Below are 24,435 nucleotides of genomic sequence, written 5' to 3'. Positions count from 1 at the left end.
GAATTTTTGTGTTTTCTGGAGTGAATAAGTGCCTTGTTTGCTAGTTTAGTTTTCTATGTATTATTGCTGGTTTATCTCCATACTCTCAGCCAGGAGAGTCAGTCACCTTTTGAGTCATTTAAACACAGCAGGAAATAAATGACCCTTCTTCTTATCTTGGGGAACTTCTTCCTGGAGTCACTGTCTTTTTGCTCCTCCTCAGAATGGCTGCTCCCTAGAGCTGCTGCCCCCATCTTCCCACCTATTTCCACCAAGAGAAACTTTCCCCAGGCTTCGGTCCCCTGGGAGCCAATGGGACAGTGGTTGGGGGTCATGCCATGCCACAGGTGAACTTCACCACCATCCACATTTTCAAGTGAGGCCCTCCCCCACCACTGTGCTGCAGTCTCCTGATCCACCTCATCAGGGGAGGAATCTGTAGTCTTCAGCCGAGGGAGAAGGGTTGGGGGAGGATGAAGAGTTTGACTGCTTCTTAAGCAGGCTTTCAACCAATTTCCTACTTTCAGCACCACCTTTACCACACACACCCAGGTTTTAGAGGCACCTGGTAATACCACTCCAGAGACTTTGGGGAAGACAATCTGCAATGCAAACGTGCACTCCCAAGTCCCCATATACACAGATACACACAACTCTTAGTGTCTCTATTTCCCAGATCTAATTTGCAACTTCCTAAATCTGGTCAGCTCCTCTCTTGATATCTGGGTGGTTTCTGCCTTTTTCAAATATCTTAACTGCCATTTCAGTGTGTTTTTAAGAGGAAGCAGAGGTCACTGTGAATTAGTCTGCAATTTTAGTCAAATCAAATTAGGCTGCTTTTAAAACAGATGACAGAAGCTGCTCAATCATCTTGGTCATCCTGGATGCTGATAAAAGTGATCAACCAGTGAGAAGAAACTGATGGGGTTGTATCTAATTAATGGTGGGAGCAAAGTCCTGAGGATGCAAGAGAGGACTTGCCAGCCCTGAAGTCTGAGTAGGGCACACCTTCCACTGGAAAAGCAGGGAAGGCCGAGCAAAGGAGCAGCTGGACAGAGGTAGAGATGGGGAAGAGAGCACCTCTTTTCTCCTGGAACTATGAGGCATGGTCATCAGCTGAGGCTGAAAGCTGATTCGATTAAAATCTGGGGAAACAAGAACAGATGTAAAATAATGATCTCAGATGAGAACAAATTTATCAGGGCAGTGTTGATGTCTGGGGCAGGATTGGAGAGCCTTTCTAAGTTTTTTGGTCATGAATTTAAAGCGAAGCCAGTCTGGGTGCTTGTCTACCTTTCCCAGCAACACTGTGTCGTTCTACCATGTGGACACAGACAGAGAAGAAGGCCAGGAGTGTTTGCAACCTGGATGAAAGGGGGGTGAAGTTGCCACAGACACAGACAAGGTGACGTCTACCTGGACGCCCCTTCAGTGACCCCATCTGCATAGTCGCCATGTATGTACTAATTGTAGGTGAGCTTTAAAATCTGTTTTATATTTTCTGAATTTTCCAAATATACAAAGAAAGTTATCTTAAGGTAATGTAAAAAAAATTTTAAGAAAATAAGAAATTCAGTATTACAAAGAAAAAAGATCTCAAAGTAAATAAAAATCAACAACGAAGTTTTCATTATTATTATTTCTTAATTTCCTGACCTTGATGCAATCAAAGAAAAACAGCTCTGAGCTGGGACTTGTTAGTTCTGCCACCAACTAGCATGAGAGACTTAAATCCTCATCTGTTAGTAAAATAGGATTTCTAGAGTCCTTGCATCTCTAAGAACATGTGTCTCCTATAAACAGAAAAGGCCTGTCTTTGGCTTCACACTGGAAGACTGCAGTTCATCTCACTAAGACAGACGGGAATGGAAAAGCAAGTTCTTTCAAAGCCACCCTTCCCCTGGGAAACACCCACTGCAGATGAGCGGTGTTCTGGTTCATCCACCGAACCACAGGAGGATCCTGTGGATCCCACAGGAGGAAACCACAAGACTCTACAGAGATTCCAATCAAAGCAAAGTTATTTCTGTTTCAGTCAGCTCAGTGCTTTTAACAGCATCCTCCCCACCCATGGGAGAGGCCAGAGGTGCCTTATAAAAAGCTCCCTGCCTTTATTTACCAAGGCCTCAGGGAATTTCCAGAATCTCCCTGCTGTAGTCCTCCTCAACCTATTTGCTCTGCAGTCCCAATGACTCAAACTATAGTTCTTCTTTTTGCCTCTCTACCTGGCTCCTTTGGACTCTGACTGTAATTTCAGGGCCTGCCTGTGCTGTGAACGCCCAGGAAGGTGGGATCACTTGGGACCACCTGTCCTAGTGTGCTGATTTGATTTCCAGAGCTGGAGGCCAGGTCCAAAATCAAGTATCCCATCAGCCGAGGAGAGGCATGTGCCTGATACTGAAGTCTAGAGGGAAGAAATGTACAGCACGTAGAGGATGCTGCTTCCACGACTGATTTCCAGGGACCCTTCCCTCAAGATGTCTGTGAAATTAGAGTCAGACCTGAACAATTATACAGTTGGCCTGAAGACAACAGGGATTTGGATGTCTTCTAAGAACAGGTATCATCGCAGCTTTAGTTTGAAGAAACAAATACAGAGATTAAAAAAGAATAACTGTCTCTCATGGCCTAGTCTCAAGCCACATCAAAGCAGTCCTCTCCTCCCCTCAAGACAGCCAGTGTCTACCAATCCACCAGGGTAAGCAACAGGCACAATTGTTCCCAAAACCCCACTGACGTGCCCCTCTGTTTACTCTCCTCCAGCCACGAAGACCTCCTTGCAGCTTCATGAACATGTCAGGCACATTCAACCCGGGGTCTCTGCCCAGAACACTCTATCCTCCAAACCCACGGGGCTCACTCCTGCACCTCCTTCAAGGCTCTGTTTAGACGTCCCCTTCTCAAACAGGCCCACGTGGACCCCTGCATTCAAAACTGCACCCCAGCACTCCCAAAATCCTCTCCCCTTCTTCTTCTCCATAGCAGACATCACCATGCCATCTGCTGTATTTACTTATTATATTTATTTACTTTTTTTTATTAATTAAAAAAAGAATTAACAAAACAATTATAAATCATTCCATTCTACATGTACAATCAGTAATTCTTAATAACATCACATAGTTGCATATTCATCATTTCTTAGTACATTTGCATCGATTTAGAAAAAGAAATAAAAACACAACAGAATAAGAATTAAAACATTAATAGAAATAAAAAAAAAAACAAAAAACCTATACCTCATATGCAGCTTCATTCAGTGTTTTAACATAATTGCATTACAATTGGGTAGTATTGTGCTGTCCATTTCTGAGTTTTTATATCCAGTCCCGTTGTACAGTCTGTATCCCTTCAGCTCAATTACCCCTTCTCTTTTTTTTTTTTTTTAATTAACGGAAAAAAAGAAATTAACCCAACATTTAGAAATCATACCATTCTACATATGCAATCAGTAATTCTTAACATCATCACATAGATGCATGATCATCATTTCTTAGTACATTTGCATCGGTTTAGAAAAACTAGCAACATATCCGAAAAAGATATAGAATGTTAATATAGAGACAAAAATAAAAGTAATAATAGTAAAGTCAAAACAAAACAAAACAAAACAAAACAAAAACCTATAGCTCAGATGCAGCTTCATTCAGTGTTTTAACAAGATTACTTTAAAATTAGGTATTATTGTGTTGTCCATTTTTGAGTTTTTGTATCTAGTCCTGTTGCACAGTCTGTATCCCTTCAACTCCAATTGCCCATTATCTTACCCTGTTTCTAACTCCTGCTGGACTCTGTTACCAATGACATATTCCAAATTTATTCTCGAATGTCTATTCACATCAGTGGGACCATACAGTATTTGTCCTTTAGTTTTTGGCTAGACTCACTCAGCATAATGTTCTCTAGGTCCATCCATGTTATTACATGCTTCATAAGTTTATCCTGTCTTAAAGCTGCACAGTATTCCATCGTATGTATATACCACAGTTTGTTTAGCCACTCTTCTGTTGATGGAGATTTCGGCTGTTTCCGTCTCTTTGCAATTGTAAATAACGCTGCTATAAACATTGGTGTGCAAATGACCGTTTGTGTCTTTGCCCTTAAGTCCTTTGAGTATATTCCCAGCAATGGTATTGCTGGGTCGTATGGCAACTCTATATTCAGCTTTTTGAGGAACCGCCAAACTGCCTTCCACAGTGGTTGCACCATTTGACATTCCCACCAACAGTGGATAAGTGTGCCTCTTTCTCCGCATCCTCTCCAGCACTTGTCATTTTCTGTTTTGTTGATAATGGCCATTCTGGTGGGTGTGAGATGATATCTCATTGTGGTTTTGATTTGCATTTCTCTAATGGCCAGGGACATTGAGCATCTCTTCATGTGCCTTTTGGCCATTTGTATATCCTCTTCTGATAGGTGTCTGTTCAAGTCTTTTTCCCATTTTGTAATTGGGTTGGCTGTCTTTTTGCTGTTGAGATGAACAATCTCTTTATAAATTCTGGATACTAGACCTTTATCTGATATGTCATTTCCAAATATTGTCTCCCATTGTGTAGGCTGTCTTTCTACCTTCTTGATGAAGTTCTTTGATGCACAAAAGTGTTTAATTTTGAGGAGCTCCCATTTATTTATTTCCTTCTTCAGTGCTCTTGCTTTAGGTTTAATGTCCATAAAACTGTGTCCAGTTGTAAGATCCATAAGATATCTCCCAACATTTTCCTCTGTTTTATGGTCTTAGACCTAATGTTTAGATCTTTGATCCATTTTGAGTTAACTTTTGTATAGGGTGTGAGAGATGGGTCTTCTTTCATTCTTTTGCATATGGATACCCAGTTCTTTAGGCACCATTTATTGAAGAGACTGTTCTGTCCCAGGTGAGTTGGCTTGACTGCCTTATCAAAGATCAAATGTCCATAGATGAGAGGGTCTATATCTGAGCACTCTATTCGATTCCACTGGTCGATATATCTATCTTTATGCCAATACCATGCTGTTTTGACCACTGTGGCTTCATAATATGCCTTAAAGTCTGGCATCGCTAGACCTCCAAGCTTCGTTTTTTTTCCTCAAGATGTTTTTAGCAATTCGGGGCACCCTGCCCTTCCAGATAAATTTGCTTATTGGTTTTTCTATTTCTGAAAAATAAGTTGTTGGGATTTTGATTGGTATTGCATTGAATCTGTAAATCAATTTAGGTAGGATTGACATCTTAACTATATTTAGTCTTCCAATCCATGAACACAGTATGCCCTTCCATCTATTAGGTCTTCTGTGATTTCTTTTAACAGTTTTTTGTAGTTTTCTTTATATAGGTTTTTTGTCTCTTTAGTTAAATTTATTCCTAGGTATTTTATTCTTTTAGTTGCAATTGTAAATGGGATTCGTTTCTTGATTTCCCCCTCAGCTTGTTCATTACTAGTGTATAGAAATGCTACAGATTTTTGAATGTTGATCTTGTAACCTGCTACTTTGCTGTACTCAATTATTAGCTCTAGTAGTTTTGTTGTGGATTTTTCCGGGTTTTCGACGTATAGTATCATATCGTCTGCAAACAGTGATAGTTTTACTTCTTCCTTTCCAATTTTGATGCCTTGTATTTCTTTTTCTTGTCTAATTGCTCTGGCTAGAACCTCCAACACGATGTTGAATAATAGTGGTGATAGTGGACATCCTTGTCTTGTTCCTGATCTTAGGGGGAAAGTTTTCAATTTTTCCCCATTAAGGATGATATTAGCTGTGGGTTTTTCATATATTCCCTCTATCATTTTAAGGAAGTTCCCTTGCATTCCTATCTTTTGAAGTGTTTTCAACAGGAAAGGATGTTGAATCTTGTCGAATGCCTTCTCTGCATCAATTGAGATGATCATGTGATTTTTCTGCTTTGATTTGTTGATATGGTGTATTACATTAATTGATTTTCTTATGTTGAACCATCCTTGCATACCTGGGATGAATCCTACTTGGTCATGATGTATAATTCTTTTAATGTGTTGTTGGATACAATTTGCTAGAATTTTATTGAGGATTTTTGCATCTATATTCATTAGAGAGATTGGTCTGTAGTTTTCTTTTTTTGTAATATCTTTGCCTGGTTTTGGTATGAGGGTAATGTTGGCTTCACAGAATGAATTAGGTAGTTTTCCCTCCACTTCGATTTTTTTGAAGAGTTTGAGGAGAATTGGTACTAATTCTTTCTTGAATGTTTGGTAGAATTCACATGTGAAGCCATCTGGTCCTGGACTTTTCTTTTTAGGAAGCTTTTGAATGACTAATTCAATTTCTTTACTTGTGATTGGTTTGTTGAGGTCATCTATGTCTTCTTGAGTCAAAGTTGGTTGTTCATGTCTTTCCAGGAACCCGTCCATTTCATCTAAATTGTTGTATTTATTAGCGTAAAGTTGTTCATAGTATCCTGTTATTACCTCCTTTATTTCTGTGAGGTCAGTAGTTATGTCTCCTCTTCCATTTCTGATCTTATTTATTTGCATCCTCTCTCTTCTTCTTTTTGTCAATCTTGATAAGGGCCCATCAATCTTATTGATTTTCTCATAGAACCAACTTCTGGTCTTATTGATTTTCTCTATTGTTTTCATGTTTTCAATTTCATTTATTTCTGCTCTGATCTTTGTTATTTCTTTCCTTTTGCTTGCTTTGGGATTAGTTTGCTGTTCTTTCTCCAGTTCTTCCAAGTGAACAGTTAATTCCTGCATTTTTGCCTTTTCTTCTTTTCTTATATAGGCATTTAGGGCAATAAATTTCCCTCTTAGCACTGCATCCCATAAGTTTTGATATGTTGTGTTTTCATTTTCATTTGCCTCGAGGTATTTACTAATTTCTCTTGCAATTTCTTCTTTGACCCACTCGTTGTTTAAGAGTGTGTTGTTGAGCCTCCACATATTTGTGAATTTTCTGGCATTCCGCCTATTATTGATTTCCAACTTCATTCCTTTATGATCCGAGAAAGTGTTGTGTATGATTTCAATCTTTTTAAATTTGTTAAGACTTGCTTTGTGACCCAGCATATGGTCTATCTTTGAGAATGATCCATGAGCACTTGAGAAAAAGGTGTATCCTGCTGTTGTGGGATGTAATGTCCTATAAATGTCTGTTAAGTCTAGCTCCTTTATAGTAATATTCTGATTCTCTATTTCTTTATTGATCCTCTGTCTAGATGTTCTGTCCATTGATGAGAGTGGGGAACTGAAGTCTCCAACTATTATGGTATTTGTGTCTATTTCCCTTTTCAGTGTTTGCAGTGTATTCCTCACGTATTTTGGGGCATTCTGGTTCGGTGCGTAAATATTTATGATTGTTATGTCTTCTTGTTTAATTGTTCCTTTTATTAGTATATAGTGTCCTTCTTTGTCTCTTTTAACTGTTTTACATTTGAAGTCTAACTTGTTGGATATTAGTATAGCCACTCCTGCTATTTTCTGGTTGTTATTTGCATGAAATATCTTTTCCCAACCTTTCACTTTCAACCTATGTTTATCTTTGGGTCTAAGATGTGTTTCCTGTAGACAGCATATAGAAGGATCCTGTTTTTTAATCCATTCTGCCAGTCTATGTCTTTTGATTGGGGAATTCAGTCCATTAATATTTAGTGTTATTATTGTTTGGATAATATTTTCCTCTACCATTTTGCCTTTTGTATTATATATATCATATCTGACTTTCCTTCTTTCTACACTCTTCTCCATACCTCTGTCTTCTGTCTTTTTGTATCTGACTCTAGTGCTCCCTTTAGTATTTCTTGCAGAGCTGGTCTCTTGGTCACAAATTCTCTCAGTGACTTTTTGTCTGAGAATGTTTTAATTTCTCCCTCATTTTTGAAGGACAATTTTGCTGGATATAGGAGTCTTGGTTGTCAGTTTTTCTCTTTTAGTAATTTAAATATATCATCCCACTGTCTTCTAGCTTCCATGGTTTCTGCTGAGAAATCTACACATAGTCTTATTGGGTTTCCCTTGTATGTGATGGATTGTTTTTCTCTTGCTGCTTTCAAGATCCTCTCTTTCTCTTTGACCTCTGACATTCTAACTAGTAAGTGTCTTGGAGAACGCCTATATGGGTCTAATCTCTTTGGGGTGCGCTGCACTTCTTGGATCTGTAATTTTAGGTCTTTCATAAGAGTTGGGAAATTTTCAGTCAAAATTTCTTCCATTAGTTTTTCTCCTCCTTTTCCCTTCTCTTCTCCTTCTGGGACACCCACAACACGTATATTTGTGCGCTTCATATTGTCCTTGAGTTCCCTGATACCCTGTTCAAATTTTGCCATTCTCTTCCCGATAGTTTCTGTTTGTTTTTGGAATTCAGATGTTCCATCCTCCAAATCACTAATTCTATCTTCTGTCTCTTTGAATCTATCATTGTAGGCATCCATTGTTTTTTCTATCTTTTCTACTTTGTCCTTCACTTCCATAAGTTCTGTGATTTGTTTTTTCAGTTTTTCTATTTCTTCTTTATGTTCAGCCCATGTCTTCTTCATGTCCTCCCTCAATTTATCGATTTTGTTTTTGAAGAGGTTTTCCATTTCTGTTCGTATATTCAGCATTAGTTATCTCAGCTCCTGTATCTCATTTGAACTATTGGTTTGTTCCTTTGACTGGGCCATATTTTCAATTATTTGAGCGTGATCTGTTATCTTCTGTTGGCGTCTGCGCATTTAGACAGATTTCCCTGGGTATTGGATCCAAAAGTTTGGAAGATTTTTCTGTGAAATCTCTGGGTTCTGTTTTTCTTATCCTGCCCAGTAGGTGGCGCTCGTGGCACACGTTTGTCTGCGGGTCCCACCAGTAAAAGGTGCTGTGGGACCTTTAACTTTGGAAAACTCTCGCTGTCCGGGAGTTTCGCTAGCCGAAGCGGCTTGGAAGAGTTCGAGCCGGCCTGGGGTCCGAATGCTGGGAGGGTTGCTGGCCGCCGCAGCCCGGGAAAGCGCCCGTCCGAATTTCCTAGTCGCCCGGGCGACAAGCGTGGCGGGAGGGCGCCAGCGGCAGCGGCCCGCCCGGGAGAGTGCACGTTCCCAGGGAGTCACGGGTTTGGAAGGGGCCTCCCCCACCCGTCACCATTCTCCGCGGCCTGGGGATTTCCGATCCAATTCTCTCAGTTGGTCCGGGGGGCCACGCGTGGTGTGGGCGCCAGCCGCCGCGGTTTCAGGGGACTGCCTCTCCAATTCTCCCAGCCGGCCCGGGAAGGGGGAAGGGAGTGACTCCGGCCGCTTGCCGCCCCGCCCGGTGAAGCCCGCGCGCCTCGGCGATCTCACCCGAGCGGCTTCTCTCAGCCAGCCAGCCGTTCCAGGATGGGGTACGCTGTCTTTTTTATCTCTGTTGTGGCTTTGGGTGCTGTTCTGTATTGTTTCTACTCCCCTAGTAGCTGTCCTGGAGAAGAAACTAAGATCCGCGCGTCTTACTAAGCCGCCATCTTCTCCGGAAGTCCTATATTTATTTTTTGTATTCCACACACGTACACAAAGAATATGGGGAACAAGGAAGTGGGATTCTGATCAGTCTTGTTCTAGAAGAATGTCTGGCGCATCACAGGCACTCAGCAAATACTAGTGAAATGAATGAAAGAAAAACAAGTTCTTTGTTCCAATAATTTATTAGTAAGCATTCCCTTCTTTGAACATTGGGTTCAGGTTATCCACAACCCTGAGTGCCCAGGTTCCTATGCTTCTGGGCTCTTCACGCACCATCACTGGTTTCAGCTGCTGTCATTGCTGGAGGAGATGGACACTCTGGATGGTCACTGGTGGTCATGCTGAGCAGCAGCTCTGCCTCTCCAACAGAGATCCACATGGGCCTGCCATCAAGGCTGCAGAAGGCCATGCACTGGGAGTTCTGGGCCTCCACCCCACTACAAAGAAAAAAGCTCCCTCTCATCCTCTTACTTATGAAGAGAGACCCAAGGCTCCTGAGGTCAGAAAGTCTGGGGTCAACTCCTGGTCTTACCACTTACCAACGACAGGACCTCAGTGAATTATTCAACTTCTCCGTGCCTTGGGGAAGATGGGTAGAACAGCAATATCCATCTCACAGGAGAATTATGAGGACTAAATGAGTTATTATGCATTTAATATTCAAAGTAAGACAACTGGCACAAATTAAACCATTTAAAAACAAGTTCTCTGCTGAGGACTTTTACTAAATGTAATATTTGTAAGTTTTAAAAAGAGAAAGATATCCTAAGGATGCTTTTAAAAGAAATCATTTCAAAGTAGTTTGCAAAACTGGAATCCTGGCCACAGCACACTGTTTCAGATGGGCTTGTGCTGCTGTTGGCCTGGTCAGGACCCCAACCCTGACCACAAGACTAGCAAGGCCGACACCGCTCACGTGGCTGTGAGACCATAAGGCTGACAGGGCCCACGCATCACACTCACACAAAGCCTTAACATTTAATCAATGGAAAAAGAACCACTTGATTTAAAGATATGCCCTCTAAAACAGAGGTGAAAGAAGCATTACTTACATGGAAACGTGAAAATCTTCTCTCTTTGTAGCTATCCCTGTAAATAGTTTAAAAAAAAAAAATTACCACTGCAATCAAAGGCAGGAAAGAATCCAAAAAAAAAGCAGAAGCCATGGTCATCTATCACCTTAGATATTAAATAACATCAAACCAAAGTAATTTATTAAAAGAATATATTCATAAGTCATTATTTGGAAAGTCAAAGGCAGTTTCCCAAAGGAAAAAACAATCTATAAAAAGCATTTAGATTCTAAACCTAGTCTGTAACTTAAAAGATACTGATAAAAGCTTACCTTCCCAGACTCCTATAAAAGCTGACGCTAAATCCTAAACCTGATAGAAGTTTCTGGGCAGTGTTGATACTTGAATCCCTTTGAATCTGAGTGAAATGGCAGTAAGGCAAGAGGGTGGTGTCATGTAGATGGGACTTGCGGGAAACCTCAGGAATCCTACATGCTCCAAATGATTATATAACCAGATTTAACCAGTCAAATTAATAGGCTATCATCAATTGACCCAAGAAATTGATCAACAGAGCAAGTTACACCAGGGATAACAGTGCAATCCAGTTTCCCTGAGGAAAATGGCGGTAAGGCAAGAGGGTAGTGTCATGTAGATGGGACCTCCAAGAAACCTCAGGAATCCTACATGCTCTCAGCTACACAACAGGACAAAGGAGGCCTACTCTGTACAAAGATTTAACAGAGGGCAACGCGGCTCAGTGGCAGAGCTCTCACCTGCCATGCTAGAGACCTACGTTCATTTCCCGGTGCCTGCCTATATAAAAAAAAATTGTAAAAGCCTGACTGCTATCTCAGTATTGGTAAAAATGTTTTCCAACCAATAAATATGGAATATTTATTAAATTTAATTGTCTGATTATCTTCTTGCTAGCTTAGCAGTGCTATATCTTATCCTATTTTGGGGGGTTGGTAGGATTAATGTGTAATATGGCATTATATAACATATTTTTGGTATGTTGTTAGCCTAGTAAGGGGGGGTTGATAATAGATACTTGCACTGATTTGTCATGTACGTGTGCGTGTATGTATGCGTGTGTGTATGTATGTACATATGCATGGTGTGTTTAGATAGGGTTTTAACTAAAAAACTTATATGTCCTATAACAATTGACTGAATAACACCTATTGGTTAATGATGCTAAGTATTAAAATTCAATTGAAGTCCAGCTACAATATTAACATGTAACAATACTGCCAGATATTTCTACAGGCAGCCAAAAAGGTGCCTGTCCAGTGATGACTAAAGACTGAAGGAATATAAGAAACCTCAAACAGAGGATGCCCACTTCCAGCCATGATAGAGAAAAGGGACCAGTTGGACTCTTCTATCTTAAACAATTAAAAACCAGACAAAATATATGAAACAAGGTTTTCAGACACTTGACAACAGGCAAGACAGGACAATGATCTGAGAGAAGGGAAACATGAGATGAGTCCTATGACTGCTCCAGCCTACAGCTTAGAGAGATTTTCTAGGCCACAGTGCAGGAAGAGGCAAAGTCAGAAGAGACAGAGTTGAGAATTCAGAGAGGCAAAAGCGGCTGGAACTAGCAGGGCAGGGTACTATAAAGGAAACAGCTGCACAGATAAAGTACTGTGGAGGTCTGTGGGAAATTCCCCAAGTCGTCACCTGAGTACTGATTAACACATGTGAATGAGTAAACTACTCAAAGCTAGGGAAAGAACGACTAGAAAGAAGTAGAACTAACAACAGCTGTAGTTCATGCATATCTGGGAAAGTTCATATTCTCAACAACTAGACTGGAGATACCTTATACTTCAGTGATACATGGAAGGAAAAGGCCTCAGTAAGAAGTATCATAGCACCAGACTAAAGGCTGCCCTGATATTTCACAACAAACCACAAAAGGAGCTAATTTTTCCAAGTAACTTAAATGCATTCCAAAACAAAGTTTAAAATACCTGAAGGAATACAAAAGAATATAGAACCCAAAAACATAAAATTCACAAAGTGTCACTAATTAATTAATAAAAAATTACCAGACATGCAAAGAAGCATGAATATATATTTCATAATGAAAATAACTGATCAATAAGAAACAGACTTGGGAACTGTACAGATGGGATCATTAGTACAGAAGAACATTATTAAAACAGCTATTATAAATATATTGCATATTTATAATACACAAAATGCTAAGGAGAGACATAAACACCCAAGTCAAACATCCAGTGATGAAAAACACAACTGAGATGAAAAATACACTGGAAAGGAATAACATCACATTAGACACCACAAAAAAAAAGATTAACCAAGGTGCAAGCAGAACAACAGAAACCTTCTGAAGTGAAACAGAAATAAAAGATAACAGGAAGACACTAAAAGAACATAAAGAAGAATTTGAAGATTAAATAGAAAAATGGCAGATCTCACAGAAACAAAAGATACAGTAGATCAAATTAGAGATATACTGGAGGTACACGATAGAATATTCTAAGAAGCAGAAGGAAGAATAAGTGAGCTAGAATATAGGACAATTGAACTAGACACACCAAAGAACAAACAGCAAGAAAAGATGGGAAAAATGCCACTGGATCTTAGAAAAATGATGGACAACAAGTGGGGCACAAAAATCACTGGTTTCCCAGAAGGAGATGAGAAGAGTCAAGGGCTGGGAAAGTTAGATGAAGATATAATCAGGGAAAACTTCCCAACCCTTATAAAAGACAGAAATACACAAATCAAAGAGGCCCAACAAACTCCAAATAGTTTAAATCTGAACAGGCAAACTCCAAAACACATACCAATCACACTGTCAGGTGCTGGAGAGAAGTAAAAAGTTCTGAAAGCACCACAAGAAAAGTAATCTAGTACACCCAAGGGAAAACTCCTAAGATTGACTTTGGACTACTCAACAGGCACCATGGAAGCAAGAAGGCAGTGGCATGATATATTTAAGATCCTGAATGAGAAAGGCTTTCAGCCAAGAAATCTTTATCCAGCCAATTATCCTTCAAAATTGAGGGAGAGATTAAAATCTTCAAAGACGAGATGGGGCCAAGATGGCAGCTTAGTGAGGTGTGGGATTTAGTCTGTCCTCCAGAGCACCTAGTAAATAGCCAGGAACAGTACAGAACAAGTGCTGGGGTCATGTCAGTGACTGGACACACAGCGTACCCCAGTCTGGACAAGCTGGACCAGCTGCGAGTCCCCCCAGAACTGTGAGTTCCCCAAGCTGCAGTTGCTGGCACCCCTCCCCAACTGGCTGCTTCCCAGAGGGGAAAGGAAAGGGACTTTATCAGCATAACCAAGCTCCAGCTGTGGAACAATTCTGACTATTAAAAATTGTCCCCCAGCTCAGCTGAACCTCAAGTAAACGCAGAGGCTGCTGGGTTTTGCCCCAGCGCAGAGGGGCCAGGGCTGATGGAAAAAGAAAAAAGAAAAAAGAAAAAAATCAGAGGTTTTTTTTTTTTTTTTTTTTTGGACCGGATAGCACATAACACTTGAAACAGTCTGAGCCCTGAAGGAAAGAAGGGATCACAAAGGACCTGGAGATACACAAAGCAACATATCAACTTAAGCTCTTGATTGGCAAACCCAAGGAACTGAGTATCCTACTCTGAAAGGATTTTTCTTTATCATGGCTGTGTTTCAATGGCTTGACTATTCTTTGGATACAGCTGCGAGGCTTCTCAGGCTCCAACTGCCCTAGGCATAGGTAGAATTAAGCTTGTTTGAGAGCTTGTCTGGAGCCTGTGCCTTCCCCAAGAGAGGGGTGGGGCCAAGCTCAGGTGGAATCCCTCCCTCAAGGAATTCAGACCCCAGGGTTTGGAAAAGTGAAGTGATTAAAGCCAGACTACAACTTCTCCTCTGTCTCCACCATGCCCCAGCAGGGAGAGTCTGCTGCAGTTAAAGGTACTGCATCACTTTATGCTAGTGGGACCTGCAGACAAACAAGCACCACATACTGGGCAGGAGAGGAAAAACACAGAGTCCAAAGCATTCACAGGAATGCCTTTCAACCTGCTGTGTTTGACCCTCAGGGAAAACTGATGCAGGTGACTCTTTCCTCCTGAAAGTAGGCCAGTTTGGTCTGGGAAAATCTGGCTGGGGTCTACAATTCCTAAGCAGACCTTCCATACAGGAAAAAAAGGCACCATACAGGCAGGGCAAAACAAGAAAACAAGACTGAAAACAAGAACTGAAAAATTCTGATGTGTTAAACAAAACCTAAGCTAGAGGTCTAGAATAAGCTGAACTGAATGTCAAAGAACAGACAGAGAACAAAGCCATCCAGCAAGAAAATCCTTGGTAAAAAAAAAAAGTGAAAACCATCTCCAGAATAAACTAATTAAGGTAATTAAGTGCCTAGATGCCAACAAAAACAATGAATCATACTAGGAAAATAGAAGATATGGCCCAGTCAAAGGAACAAACCAACAATTCAAATGAGTAACAGGAGTTGAAACAATTAATTCAGAATGTTTGAATAGACATGGAAAACCTCATCAAAAAATCAAATCAATGAACTGAGGGAGCACATAAAGAAGGCAAGGAATGAACAAAAAAGAAGAAATCGGAAGTCTGAAAAACAGATCACAAAACTCAAGGGAATGAAAGGCATAGTAGAAGAGATGAAAAGACAATGGAAACCTACAATGTCAGATTTCAAGAGGCAGAAGATAGGATTAGTGAGTTGGAGGACGGGACATCTGAAATTCGACAAGCAAAAGAAAATATAGGGAAAAGAATGGAAAAATATGAGCAGAGGCTCAGGTAACTGAATGACAACATGAAGCACATGAATATACATGCTGTGGGTGTCCCAGAAGGAGAAGAGAAGGGAAAAGGAGGAGAAAAGCTAATGGAGGAAATTATCACTGAAAATTTCCCAACTCTTACGAAAGACTTAAAATTACAGATCCAAGAAGTGCAGCATACCCCAAAGAGAATAGATCCAAATAGACATACTCCAAGACACTTACTAATCAGAATGTTAGATGTCAAAGAGAAAGAGAAAATCTTGAAAGTAGCAAAAGAAAAGCAATCCAGTACATATAAGGGAAGCCCAATACGACTATGCATAGATTTCTCAGCAGAAGCCATGGAGATGAGAAGACAGTGGGATGATATATTTAGGTTACTAAAAGAGAAAAACTGCCATCCAAGAATTCTATAACCAGCAAAATTATCCTTCAAAAATGAGGGGGAAATTAAAACATTTTCAGACAAAAAATCACTGAGAGAATTTGTGACCAAGAAACCAGCTCTGCAAGAAATACTAAAGGGAGCACTAGAGGCAGATACAATAAGACAGGAGAGAGAGGTGTGGAGAAGAGTGTAGAAATGAAGACTATCAGTAAAGGCAAAAAGAAGAAAAATTAGATATGATGTATAAAATCCAAAAGGTAAAATGGTAGAAGAAAGTATTGCCCATACAGCAATAACACTAAATGTTAATGGATTAAACTCCCCAATCAAAAGACATAGACTGGCAAAATGGGTTAAAAAACAGGACCCATCTATATGCTGTCTATGGAAACACATCTTAGACCCAAGAATAAACATAGGTTGAAAGTGAAAGGTTGGGAAAAGATATTTCATACAAATAACAATCAGAAAAGAGCAGGAGTAGCTATACTAATATCGAACAAATTAGACTTCAAATGTAAAACAGTTAAAAGAGTCAAAGAAGGATACTATGTATTAATAAAGGAAACAATTCAATAAGAAGACATAACAATCACAAAGATTTATGCACCACGCCATAATGCTCTAAAATATATGAGGCAAACACTGAAAAGGGAAATAGACAAATCTACCATAATAGTCGGAGATTTCAATTCCCCACTCTCATCAATGGACAGAACATCTGGAAAGAGAACATCAATAAAGAAACAGAGAATGTGAATAATACAATAAATGAGTGAGAGTTAACAGACATTTATAGAACATTACACCCACAACAGCAGGAAACACCTTTTTCTCAAGTGCTCATGAATCATTCTCAAAGATAGACCATATGCTAGGTCACAAAGCAAAGTCTCAATAAACTTAAAAAGACTGAAATCATACAAAACACTTTCTCAGATCATAAAGGAATGAAGTTGGAAATCAATAATAGGCAGAGTGCCAGAAAATTCACAAATACATGGAGGTTCAAAAACACACTCTTAAACAACCAGTGGGTCAAGGAAGAAATTACAAGAGAAATCAGTAAATATTTCAAGGCAAATGAAAATGAAAACACAACATATCTAAATTTATGGAATGCAGCAAAAGCAGTGCTGAGAGGGAAATTTATTGCCCTAAATGCTTATATCAAAAAAGAAGAAAGAGCAAAAATCGAGGAATTAACTGTACACTTGGAAGAATTAGAGAAATAACAGCAAACTAACCCCAAAGCAAGCAAAAGGGAAGAAATAATGAAGAACAGAAATAAATGAAATTGAGAACATGAAAATAACAATACCAGAAGTTGGTTTTGTGAGAAAATCAGTAAGATTAATGGACCTTTAGCGAGGTTGACAAAAAGAAGAGAAAGGATGCAAATAAATAAAATTAGAAATGGAAGAGGAGACATAACCACTGACCCCACAGAAATAAAGGAAGTAATGAGAGGATACTATGAACAACTTTATACTAATAAACTACACAATATAGATGAAATGGACAATTTCCTAGAAAGGCATGAACAACCAACATCGACTCGAGAAGAAATAGATAACCTCAACAAACCAATCTCAAGTAAAGAAACTGAATCAGTCATTAAGTAGGTCCACAAAAAGGAAAGTCCAGGACCAGATGGCTTCACTTGTGAATTTTACCAAACATTCAAGAAAGAATTAGTACCAATCCTGCTCAAACTCTTCAAAAAAACTGAAGAGTAGGGAAGGCTACCTAACTCATTCTATGAAGCCAACATCACCCTCATACCAAAACCAGACAAAGATATTACAGGAAAAGAAAACTACAGACCAATCTCTCTAATGAATATAGATGCAAAAATCCTCAACAAAATTCTTGCAAATTGAATCCTGCAGCACATTAAAAGAATTGTATATCATGACCAAGGAGAATTCATCCCAGTTATGCAGGGATGGTTCAACATAAGAAAATCAATTAAGGTAATACATCATATCAACAAATCAAAGCAGAAAAACCACATGATCATCTTGACTGATGTAGAAAAGGCATTTGACAAAATTCAACGTCCTGTCTTGTTGAAAACACTTCAAAGGATAGAAGGGAACTTCCTCAACATGATAAAGGGAATATATGAAAAACCCACAGCTAACATCATCCTCAATGGGGAAAAGGGCAAAAGATGCTAGTGGATGTACTTTAGACCTTCACCTACTGTATGAGACCAAAGGCAGAGATGTTTATTATGTCTAGAACCTAAATTTTCTGTAACACATAATCTAAATCAGCTTGTTCAGATAGCTCACTTAACCCAGACTCCTGGAGTCTGGAACAGTAATGAGGCCTTGTAATTCTGTATAGCTTAATGTTTTACCAGGTACATCTCAGACTATGGTGGGCTGATAATTAAAAAGTATTTGTAGAGTCCCTTTAGGGTCCAATGGGGATAATGAAAAAAGAAAATATATACATATATTTGTGTGTGTGTATATATATATATATATATATATATATATATATATATACACACATACACACGCACATACATGGGACTATAAACTTTTCCATCTGGGAAACCCCAGGTACCCCCTCAACCACTGGAGACTCCCAAGAAAATAGGCCAAGTGCTTAATTTTGCAGTTTGCCCTCATGAAATGTATTTCTGTAGGAGAGAACTTATTTCCGTAGAAGATACCTATAGCAAGGACCAAGACTTGCTTCCAGGAAACCTCTTTTGTTGCTCAGATTCAGGCTTTTTCTCTCTAAGTCCAACTTTTCAAGGAAAATCATCAGCTTCTCCTCCATGACATTCTGGGTTAAAAGTCTCCCTGACATTTGGGGCATGACTCCCAGGGATGATACTGGCTCTGGCATCGTGGGATGAACAATGCCTTCTTGGCCAAAAGGGGGAAAAGAGATGTAATCAAATAAGGCCATCAGTGGTTAAGAGAGATCAAATAAAGTCAAGAGGCTATTCTGGAGGCTACTGTTATGAAAGCTTCAGCTAGACAGTGCTATTTGCCATGGTTTTCTATACCCAACCAACATCATTACTGTTAACTCTTAAAAACACCTAGGTCTTGAACTGAGACTCTATAAAAGTTTCATGAACTGTTTGCTTTCTGGAACCTATAATTTCCTGAGGAGTCCTACGCCAGATGAATCCTGAAATCCAGAGACACCAGCCTCTCCAACGTTATCAATAATTACATTCCCCTATCCTTTAGCGTCAACACACCTTCTCAAACATGGGGGAGTTGGGATGGACATTGTTTAAAGAGCCCTGTGGATGTGGGGGAGGGGTCAAGGGAAAGGGAAGAAGCATGGCAGAGAGGATGGGATTTGGTGGATGAGTATGACTGCTGAATCACAACGGTGTTTCTTCTGGCCTCCACTGTTTTGGAGCAGCTGGAGGGAAGGGTCTGGAATGGTGAAATGGTGGCCCACGAGAGGCTCTAGGATCTGTTTTCTAGCTGCTTGTTAAAGTGTACTTTGAAAGTTAGTGCTTTTTCTTTCTTTTCCTTGTATGTATATTTCACAATAAAAGACATTTAAAAAAGAGAAATGCAAGCTTTTTTCAATTTATATAGACAAATCAGGGGAATATGTACGGAAATGGATATTAAGGGTGTGAGATAATGGTGGAAGGAGTATAAAGGTGTTTGTGATTAACTGTACAAATAGAAAAAAGTTCTTTCCTAAACTTGAACAAATATATGACATTATTACATGGAGTTAATAATAGAGGGGGCTATGAAAATATTTATCTATTACAAACTATGGACTATAGTTAACAGTAACAGTTTAATATTTTTTCATCAACAGTAACATGTGTACCACATCAATACTGTACGTCAGTAATGGGGGGATAAGGGTTATGGGACGATTTAGGATTTCTTTTATATTTATTTTCTGGAGTAATGAAAATGCTTTAAAATTGAGCATGGGGATGTATGTAATGACACTGTGAGGCAACGACTGTATACTTCAGATGGTTTGTATGGTGTGTGAATGTGTCTCAATAAAACTGCATTTAAAAAACAGTAACGTAAAGAATACCTATGGCATTAAAATTCTACAAAGGTTCCATGCTCTAGAGTAACTTTCCAGAAACCTACAACCTCCATATTACATACCTGGACCAGATAAGTCCTGAAATGCAGAGAGGCCAGCCTCTCCAGAACATCAACTAGTTCTATCTCTCTACCCCGTATTATCAACAGCCCCTTCCAATATGAAAAAGCTAGAATGGCCATAGCCCAAATAGCTCTAAAGAGTGGGAGAAAGATCAAAGGTGATGGTGGAGTTACACAGAGAAGGCAGGTTTCAAAAAAATGAGTATGATTGGTGAATCACTATATTGATATTTCTTTTAGTCTCCAGTAGCTTGGAGCAGCTAGAAGTAAAAACCTAAAATTGTGGAATTGTAACCCATACCAATCTGTTTACAACTAATTATTGTGATGTGCTTTGAAATTTATTACTTTTTTATACGTTATTTTTCACAAAAAAAGGAAATATTAAATTGTGATGATAAATGCATAGCTATATGATGAAAAAATTAATGTAATCATGCACTGAATTAAAGAATAAAGAATTTATAATCTTAAAAAAAACAGTGAAAGCCTATGTTCACACAAAGACTTGCATGAATGTTTATTGTAGCTTTACTTGTAACAGCCAAAAACTGGAAACAATTCAAATGTCCAACAACAGGAAGAATCAATAAAGAGAAATGAACTACTGATACATACCAAACATGGGTGAATTTCATGATAATGACCATGAAAGAAAATAAACAGACTAAAAATAGAACATACTGTATGATTCCAAAGTAGACTAGTGACAGAACACTGGGAATGGAGAAGGGAGGGAAAATGGATTACAAAGCAGCTCAGGAAACTTCTAGAGGTGACAGTTATGTCCATTATCTTGATCCTAGTGATGGCTTCACAGGTATATACTGTAAACACTTCAATTTATTTTTTATCAATTATACCTCACTAAAGCTGTAAAAATTTTTATTTAAGACATAAGAAACCCAGAACATCAGTATAGCCCTGTTAAACTGATGGTAAGGATTTTAAGTAGGATCCTTCAGGAAAGACATTAAATGATACTTCCAAACTGGCAAAATCACTCAGCTCTGACAAAGGAGTAAACATACACAAACGCTGCTTGTCATAAGGAAAGCAACTGAGGGAATTTCTCACAAAAATGAGTCCAACTGGTGTATTTGTCTATGAAACTCTTAAAGCAGAGCCACCCTTTCTTCTTCAGTAGGCTGTATCCTGGAGGGTGAGGGCACCTGAGACTTAGTGCCCCATCACCTCACATCACTGGTGCCGAGCTGGGGCGATGGATGTCTCACCTCGTCACTGAAATGGCCACCGTTTACTCATGATTACTAAGAGCTAAACTTTGTACTAAGCATTTTATTCTATTCAAATTATAATTCAATCTACCATATACTATAATCCCCATTTACAGGAAAGACTGAAGAGGTGAAATGACTTCCCTAGTTCACATAACAAATTAAGTAAAAACTGACATTTGAACACAAGCTGAGCCCAAAGCCCATATGTTTAACACTGGCTTCTTGGATTATAGCCATTGTTTTATACATCAATTTATTAATTTCATAAGTGTTTACTGGACAGCCATCAGTGGTAGAGATCCAGGCAGGGAGAGCCTCTTTATGTTGGAGCTCAGAAAGATTGCCCCTTTGTGGTATAGAAAGGTGCTCCAGCGAGGAGAGAGGAAAGCCTGCTCTCCTACCAGGATCTACCAACGAGTGATGACTGCGGCTCACTTGAAGACATTTCTTTCAAAACCTCTGATACCATGGTGGAAGAAATCTATAATGTATACACAAATCTCCAGAAATGTTTCACCATTTGCTGGACGGGGCAGACAGCCCAGGATGGATAGAGCATTCACAGCAGCTTGCAATTCACCAAGAGGAGAAAGTTCAGGGCCTTGGGAGATGTGGGTAGAGGTCTGAACTCTGCCAGTACTCCTGGGGTACACTGTGGGAATAGGGGGCAAGAGAAAATCCCTAGGACTGAAGGGAGCAAACTCCACCCACCGGCAGTGATCCTTTATAGTGTGACAGCTGCCAATCACCAGTTTCCTGGGGGCTGGACTTGGGCCCTTTGCTTTTCTCTATTTATTATACACAGATCCTCAGGTGAGCCCACTCAATCCATATCGAGCTCTTTCTCCACTGGTAATTCCCTACAAGAATCTCTCATCTCTGCTCTCTTCCCTGAGCCTCTGTGTCAACTATGTATTTAATACCGGAAGAGTGGGGTGCTGCTATTGCAAATACCAAAAATGTGGAAACATCTTTGGAATGGGGTAATGGATAAAGGCTGGAAGAACTGATAGAAGCTTGATGAAAAGGCCTAGATTGCTTTCAAGAGACAGGGTAGAAATATGGATGCTAAAGGTACTTCTAACAAGGCCTTAGACGGAAATGATGAATGTGTCACTGGAAGCTGGAAGAAAGAAAGCCTGGTTTTAAAGTGGCAGAGGCCTTGGCAAAATTGAGTTCTGATGTCATACGGAAAGTAGAATTTGAGAATGATGAGCTTAGATAGTTAGCTGAGGAGATTTCCAAGCTAAGCATAGAAAGTGCAGCCTGGGTCTCTCCTTGCAACTTAGAGTAAAATGCGAGAGGAAAGGGATAAGCTGAGAATTAAACTTGTAGGCACAAGGAAGCCAGAAATTGATGATTTGGAAAATTCTGAGCTTCCAGAAAGCAAGACCCCGAGAATAGTGCTCCATGTGAGGATTTAACCAAACCTGGAACCAGTCAGCCATTTCAGTGCAAGTCAGGATTGGAGGTACAGTTATTAAGGAAATATGTGTGGAAAATCCTACTTTCTGATGGTTTGCACCTTTGTGTACTACATGCAAAACTGGCAAGGGGGCGGGCCGCGGTGGCTCAGCGGGCAAAGTGCTTGCCTGCTATGCCGGAGGACCTCGGTTCGATTCCCGGCCCCAGCCCATGTAACAAAAACGGAGAAACAGAACACAATAAAACAAGAAAATGTTTAAAAATGTTTCCCTTTCTTCCTTCCTTCCTTCCTTCTATCCTTCCTTCCTTCTCTCTGTCTTTCCTTTAAAAAAAAAAAAAAAAAAAAAAAAAAAAAAAAAAAAAAACTGGCAAGGTTTCTGCAAGATCTATATGAATGGAACCACTGCCAACCTGGACTGAAAGGGACAGATGTAAGGAAAAGCCATTTCAAAGGCAGAACCACGGAAACTGAGGTCTAAACCAATGCCATCTCAGGTGAAGAAAGTGGACCCACTCTTGTGTGTAGATAGGTTGAGTCTGCCCTCGAGCTTGGATAGGGTTGGCTTTCCATTTGTTGTTCAGGAAGAGTGCTGCTGTCCCAGTCTTCAGAAAGAGTGGAGGATATTTCCTAGGAATTGCAGAGTCTGGCCATGACACCTCAGTGTTCTCAGAGAGCAAGGCCCCCACCCAGTGTTTGGAGAGAGTATGACCTAAGTGCAAACATTTGGAAAGGGTGGGAATGCCACTCCATCAGACCGGAGGAGAAACGCCATTCCATAGATGCCCTCAGAACTTGAAATCTAATGGAGTATACCCTACAGGATTTCAGAATTGTTTGGAACCAGTGACCCGATTTCCTTCTAATTTCTCCCTACCAGAATGGGAATATTTATCCTATGCCAGTCCCTCCTTTGTATATTAAAAGCAGATTACTTGTTCTCCAGGTATCACAGGTCCACAAACTGAGGGGAACTGTATCTCAGGAACGGCAACATCCATAATCAATTTTGATGAGACTTTGTACTTAATATTTTTATTGAAATGACTTAAGACTTTGGGGATAATGGAATGGAATGAAGGTATTTGCATATGGAAAGTACAAATCTTTTTGAGGTCCAGAGGGTAGAGTGTGGCAATTTGAAGCTACATGTACCCCAGAAAAACATGTTGTTTAATTTATTCCTGTGGGTGCGGACTCATTGTGGAAGAGGCTACTTCAGTTAAAGGGTGACTCACTACATTCAGGATGGGTCTTAATCTAATTGTCCTTTAGAGGCAGAGTGAAGAAAGAGAAAAAAGAAAGCCATGGAAGCAAGAAGCTGAAATCAACGAAACCCAGGAGAAGGGAGAGGCTGGCAGACACCACGCGCCTTGCCATGTGGCAGAGGAACCAAGGATGGCCAGCAGCCAGTCTTAATGGGGAAGCATCACCTTGAGGATGCCTTGACTTGGACATTTTCTCAGACTCTAACCATAAACAAATAAATTTCCTTTGTGTAAGCTGAACCATTTCATGGTAGTGCTTTAAGCAGCCTAGGAAACTAAACGAAATTTTTAATACATAAAGTCCAACAGGAAATCCTGGATTTCCCCCAAACCTGGTTTCCCTGAGGCTACCCCACCTCTGTTGCATCTGAATCAGCCTGAGTCCTCTCTTGATCTCTCCTCCCTGAACCTTTTTCAGCAAGTTCCATTAGCCCTGCCTCACCATCAGAACTGTTGCCATCCTCCCACAAAGGAGGCCCTTCTCCCATTCCCAGACACCCCCTGCCCTTGCACCTCTCCCACCATTACTGTACACAACCACACAGTGGATACCTTATTGTGACACCATAATATTTTGCACCACGACTTTAGCACTCACGTTTGCAAATGGCTTAGCCCCATCACCATGAATGCAGGGAGTTTCCCAAACTGTCGACACCTCACTCAGCAGTGGCAGAAATGGGACATGCATGAGTTCCACTCAGGTGGACTCCTTCTGACATGCAGTCTTGCCTTCTGAGGCCACCCTGTCAGATAGAGGATGAGCAAGCAGCAAGTGGGGCTTTCAC

The 24,435-nt window shown here is 40.1% G+C and overlaps 1 protein-coding gene across 17 annotated transcripts in view; it reads right to left on the bottom strand.

Annotated features, from left to right (window-relative positions):
- The window catches only part of PCBP3 (poly(rC) binding protein 3), a 470,825-nt gene that overhangs the window by 268,283 nt on the left and 178,107 nt on the right, over nt 1-24,435 (bottom strand). For 16 of the 17 annotated variants that reach the window (XM_077119223.1, XM_077119230.1, XM_077119201.1 and 13 more), the window contains one exon: nt 10,450-10,486. The exons of the other annotated variant lie outside the window; for it this stretch is intronic. The gene's annotated coding sequence lies outside the window, so the exon portion shown is untranslated. The remainder of the gene's footprint in view (nt 1-10,449; nt 10,487-24,435) is intronic. 17 annotated transcript variants of the gene reach the window in all.

Source organism: Tamandua tetradactyla, chromosome 10 (genome assembly GCF_023851605.1).
Source record: "Tamandua tetradactyla isolate mTamTet1 chromosome 10, mTamTet1.pri, whole genome shotgun sequence".
Lineage (NCBI taxonomy): Eukaryota > Metazoa > Chordata > Mammalia > Pilosa > Myrmecophagidae > Tamandua > Tamandua tetradactyla.
The sequence above is the reverse complement of the archived record's forward strand: the minus strand, read 5'-3'. Positions and strand labels throughout refer to the sequence as shown.